This window comes from Parambassis ranga, unplaced genomic scaffold (assembly GCF_900634625.1).
Source record: "Parambassis ranga unplaced genomic scaffold, fParRan2.1 scaffold_21_arrow_ctg1, whole genome shotgun sequence".
Lineage (NCBI taxonomy): Eukaryota > Metazoa > Chordata > Actinopteri > Ambassidae > Parambassis > Parambassis ranga.
This window is the reverse complement of record NW_021144767.1, coordinates 4,297,893-4,304,050: the sequence shown is the minus strand read 5'-3', so window position 1 is coordinate 4,304,050 and position 6,158 is coordinate 4,297,893. Positions and strand designations below refer to the sequence as shown.

Sequence of the window (6,158 nt, the reverse complement as noted above, 5' to 3'; positions counted from 1 at the left end):
TCTGGTAAGTTAAAGCCCCAGATCATCCTGGACTACAGCAAAGCCAAAGGAGCTGTGGACCACCTGGACCAGGTAAGCAACATATCAATTATTACCCAAGTTATTTACTTATGTACATGTTAAGTAAATACATTTGTATGTAGTATTATTATGTATTATTGTGATTGTCTGATATAGCCATACTATTTATTCAATTGTATTCCATATTTTACATATTATTGGAAGATTTCAGACTCTTTTTCATAATAAGAAGGTTGTGTGTAAATGTATTCAAACCATCTGAGCATTTCTTTTTCAGATGTGTGGTACATACTCGTGCCGGCGCAAGACACCGAGAGGGCCAATGTGCATTTTATATCACATGCTGGACATGTCTTGCTTCAATGCTTTTGTACTCTTTGTGGCTGTCGATCCTGCATGGAACAGCCAGAAAACCTGGTCCTTCAGGAAGAAGGAAGAAGGAAAAGAAGAAGAAGAAGAGGAAGAAAAAGAAGGGCCAGGGCCATCTAAAAGCTGCAAGCAGTGCACTTTGTGCTTCCAGCGCAGACGTGTGTGGAGCCACTGTGCCAAATGTGGGGCACACTGTGCCAAATGTGGGGCCCATGTCTGCAAAATGCGTCATGATGTCATCTGCAGTGATTGCCTTAAAATGTTAAAAAATATTTCAAAAGAAGAAAAAAAAATGTTCAATGTCTAATTACGTCTGAAGTTATTTAAAAAACAATTTGATGCAGTGAAATAAAAAAATATTTATATATGACATTGTTATTGTACTTGTGATTTTTTTTTAAAGTTTATGGGAGGACAAGGTTCCCATTGGTGATCTGATAGTGAGAGAACTTGATGCTCTCCTTCATATCTGCATCCTTGACTCTTGGCAATGGCAGGTATATGGTTTCACACAAAATATGTGATACAAATTAGAGTCATTTTTAACAATGACAAAAAAACATAACACATCCACACCATCTCACTGTATAATGCTAAGCTATTGTTTCCTTGACAGCTATTATGTAGAAGAAGTCGAGCAGTTCAGGATCGTTGACGAGGGAGAAACGTGCGATCTCAAGGATGGAAAAATGTGCAGTGGGTGCAGGAAGTATTCAGACCCCCTTAAATGTTATATTGCAGCGATTTGCTAAAATCATTGAAGTTCGTTTTTCCTCATTAATGTTCACACAGCACCCCATACTGACAGAAACACACAGAGTTGTTGACATGTTTGCAGATGTATTAAAAAGACAAAGTGAAATATGACATGGTCCTAAGTAGGGATGGGACTGTTCAGGAAAAAAATCAGAACCGTTCGGTAAATGTGTTTTGGTTCGGGGCGTGTGTTTTGTTCGGTTCTGTACATGCGCAGCAAGTAATGTCAAGTCCAGTCCAGTCCAACCGCCAGCTAAATACCTAAAAGAAGAAGAAGAAGCAGCAGCAAGTAATGCAGGGAGGCGTGTTTTCCACTGTCACACTGAGAGGCACTCTGGACTCTGACTCCAGCGATCTGAGTTCAAATCTCAGTGGAACATTTTGTTTGGACAGTAATCCTGGTGTCCTATCTACACAGATCAGTCTATGGAGAAGTCCACAGTCTGTTCATTGGTCCAGCTGTAGTCATTAATTACTGAAATAAATCAACCTTTTCATGATATTCTACTTTCAAGTGTTTATTTCTTTTAGTTTTGATGGTTATAACTGACAACCAATGAAAACCCACATTCAGTATGTCAGGAAATGAGAATATGTGAAAAGGTTCAATATTGAAGACACCTGGATCCACTCTAACCAGATAATGAACAAAACACCTGCAAAGGCCTTTAAATGGTCTCAGTCTAGTTCTGTAGGCTGCACAACCACAGGAAGACTGCTGACTTGACAGTTGCCCAAAAGACGACCATTGACACCTTGCACGAGGAGGGCAAGACACAAAGAGGCTGGCTGTTCACAGAGCTCTGTTCAAGCACATTAACAGAGAGGGAAGGGGAGTACAAGCAAGAGGGAGTGCAAAGTGTTCTGCCCGAAGAGGGACTTGAACCCTGGACCCTCAGACTTGCAATTGACCCTTTGTACAAGGGCTATTAGCGATTAGCTCAAATGGTAGAGTGCTCGCTTAGCATGTGAGAGGTAGCGGGATCGATGCCCGCATCCTTCAGCCTGCATTTTAGGAGGGAGGGTGTAGCTGGATGGATGAGGATGGATGGATAATGTAGTGGACTCCCACCCAGCAGATCAAGTCCCAGAGGTTACAGCATCATTTATTAGCTGAGTTTCCCCTCAGGGAAGCTGCTGTTTACAAGCTGTTTACAGAGAGAAGCAAGAAAACAACAGTCAGCATCATCTTCCATAAAAACACATGACAAACATGTGAGACAGAGAGTTTATGATCAGTGCTCCCCCTGCTGGTTAGGACATAAGATGACATTTTAAATGTACCAGTCAAAAGTCACTCAGTGGTTTGTCTTTGTTTTTATGACTTTCTACATTGTAGATTCATCCTGAAGACATCAGAGCTATGAAGGAACACATGTGGAATGATGCAGTGAACAAACAGTGTTAAACCAAGCAGAATATGTTTGATGTTTGACATTCTTCCAAGCAGCCAGCTTTTGCTTTGATGACAGCTTTGCACACTCTTTGCATTCTCTCAATCTGAACTGAACCACCAATGCTGTGCAATGCTGACATCTAGTGGTGAAATCGCAGGTTACAGAATCAGATCAGAAATTACTTTATTTATCCCAGAGGGGAAATTCTTGTTTGTTACAGACAAATAGAAGAAAAGATAATTGAAATATGAAATAGAAATATATAATAAATATTGAAATACCTAGACAGCATTTAAATCCCTGAGTTGTATCTAAAGAACATATTTACTATTGTACAAAAACCTTTACACAGTAAAGAGCCTGACATGAATGTACCAGTATGAATGTACAGTGTCTGAGTGACTGTCACAGTTCAGAGTTCAGTAGTTTGACTGAGACAGGCAGGAATGACTTCCTGTGTCTCTCAGTGGTGCATCGTGGGAGTCAGAGTCTGTTGCTGAACAAGCTCCTGTAGCTGGTCAGCACAGTGTGGAGCGGGTGGGAGGGACAGTCCAGTATGGTCTTTATTTTGGACAACATCCTCCTCTGACACACCTTTGTCAGAGAGTCCTCTCCCACAACATGGCCGGCCTTCCTGATGATTCTGTTTATGTCCCTCACCCTCAGACTGCTGCCCCAGCAGACAACAGCATACATGATGGCACTGGCCCGCACAGACTCATAAAACATCCTCAGCATCGTCCTGCAGATGTTAAAGGACCTCAGCTGCCTCAGAAAGTAGAGGCGACTCTGGCCCTTCCTGTAAACAATGTCCACGTTCTTACTCCATTCCAGTTTGTGGTCCAAGTACATTCCCAGGTATTTGTACTCCTCCACCACCTCCACACTGACGGGGAGAAAGACTTTTACCAGCAGATAGGATGATACTGACCCTGTACATTGCTGCTGCAATAGAAAACATTTCCCAGTTTGGGATAAATAAAATATTTGTTCTGTTCTGTTCTGTTCGTCTTGTGTCTTGTGAGCTTTAGATTATATTATTTCTTGGGCTCTGTGCTCTAAGTGTCTTAAAAATATGTGGTTTCCTTTATTTACAGTGGTGCATGTCATGTGACTTTACTTATGCAACATGTATGATAATGTTCTGTCTCCTCTCATTTCCAGACGTGCAGCCAAAAACATGTGCAGTGATGATATGTGACGGTATCATCATGGTCTCAGAGAGAAGAGCTGAGTGTCTGTTCTGATCTGTGGATGCTTGTGTCTCTTCTCCCCTGTAGTTTCCTGCTTGTTGCTCCGTCACACGCCCTCTGCTGGTGAGCCGCGTCATTACACACAACCGCTCATGTAATGAGGCGAATTTATAACTTTTGACTTTATGTGGAGGAGGGATTGATTGATGAATGAGGAGGCTGCAACCTGCGATGGCACCACTAGATGTCAGCTTTTCACAGCATTGGTGGTTCAGTGGTAGAATTCTCGCCTGCCACGCGGGAGGCCCGGGTTCGATTCCCGGCCAATGCAATGACCCTTTTAACTGAGGAACATGTGAGGGGACATATATTCACCTTCACATCTATGCTGTTGTTCAGCATGTTGTTTTTATATGTGTTAACAGACCTATCTGACTTCTGTTAACATCACTGTGACATACACACAGAGGCTCTACACTTCACAGACGAGCTTCAGTGGTACAGTGCACATCACATTTGAAACAAGAGCACTTACCATCACTGGTAGTGAAGGTGTCACAGGAAGAATTACTAAGATGTTTTACCTTTAGAGCCTTTTTATAGAACACATTCATTTGATTTAAATTAAGAATGTTTGTTGGTGCAGTTGCCAGCATGAGCACTGTAGATGTCTTTATTTAAAGAAGAAAAAGAGAAAAGACCATGTTTCACCTCTTTCTGAGCCTCGTTAGTGCAGTAGGCAGCGAGTCAGTCTCATAATCTGAAGATTGTGATTTCAACCCTCACAAGGGGCACTTGTTTTAGAGCCAGAATACAGATTACAAAGAGCACACTGTATGTTTACATGTCATCCAGGTCATGTTCATAGAGACCACTAAGTAACGAGGAATGCTGACAACCGCCATCTGTCATAGAAGCAGCCCCCTGGTGCGGTCATGTGTCAGCTGGGGTGTGATGGAGTGGCTACGTGCACCCAGACACACACACCCGTGGCAGGTTTATTTAGTCCATGTTCAGGCAAACAAACAACAGACAATATCTGTCCCTGCTGTCTCTTAGAAACGCTCATTAGATGCTGCTCTATCAAACTTGTATTCAGAATTCGCATATAATCGCATATTGTGCAGAATCAGAAAAACCTCATTAATCCCTGCAGATGCTGCTTTGTTCAGTCACTCAACATCATAAATTATACTGGATAGTATGAGAGATGGATTGATTTCTCATGGTCACAGTCCTCCCAACATCAACAGACAAGTGCCTCATAATGCACCTGTAGGGGCTACTGCTGTAATAAAAGCAATGACGCAAAAATGTGACATGCATCTTTCACACACACATTTCCAAGAATCCGTCTATATGTTATAATACAATAGGCATATTTTATAAATGCTGTTGCCCAGAACATATACATTGGTTTGTGATTAAACGGTACCCTAGCTTCTATATCGTATGCTCACTCAGACTTGATACGGGGCAGAATCTTGTATTCGTATATGTACTTCCAATATGAGGCGCCCTCACATTTAGGCCTTAACTAGGTCTGTGTCTGAGTAAACGCTCTTACTTGACACACATATATGCATCAAATACAGCAAGCCATTGCCATCACACAAGGACATCTGGCATTCAGCACACCAGCTGTTTGTACTTTTATAAAATATCAGCGTTGTTGTTTTTCAGTGTTCTCAGGCACTGATGTGACATGAATAAGCATGTTTCTCACAAATGATGGTCTTGTTCCGCCTGCTATTGAGGAAACTGACAGTTAAGGTTGGTCAGATATGGGAGACAAAGCCTTATGTAGCCTTATGCCTTCGACCCTCAGATTGCCTCCTCTGCTGAGGCTTATTAACACAGACCTGTATCCATAGTAGTTCACATGTACAAGTGGCTTGGATGACGTCCCTGAAACTATGACAGGTGGAGAAATAAATTCAACTCTGAAGAAGATAATTGTGTTGTTACAAAGCTTGTTGTCAGTATAGACTTTCAGGTATTTTCTGTCTTATGTTTTGTCACAGAACATGTGTTTACTGCAGATGTATTTATGAGAGAAGTTAAAGGAGTTAGCTCTTTTTTATGCTACTGTAAACTAATATAAGGTTCATTTCATCATAAAAATGCAATTGGGCCACTTTACAGATATTCACACAAACACAGATAACTTGTCTTCCACCTGATACGTTCTTTTGGTTTCATAAGAGAAGAATATTGAGAAAGAGGTCAGCTGTAGTTCCTCCTCTCAGTTCCATTGCAGTGTATTATTTTGTGTCTGTCTCCTTATTTCATTTCCACTGTGTTTGGGGACTGCCAGGTGAATGCCTGTTTTTTCCATCTCCTGGTGTCGTATGTTACTAACAGTGTTGGGAAGAATACTTTTAATAAGTATTCAGTTACTGAATACAGATTACAGGCCCTA

General features: G+C 41.6%; 1 non-coding gene across 1 annotated transcript; it reads left to right on the top strand.

Moving 5' to 3' along the window:
- The first annotated feature begins 3,996 nt into the window (after positions 1–3,996).
- Positions 3,997–4,067, top strand: trnag-gcc (transfer RNA glycine (anticodon GCC)). The gene has a single exon. It is a non-coding gene; the product is annotated as a tRNA-Gly (tRNA).
- Positions 4,068–6,158: the final 2,091 nt, after the last annotated feature.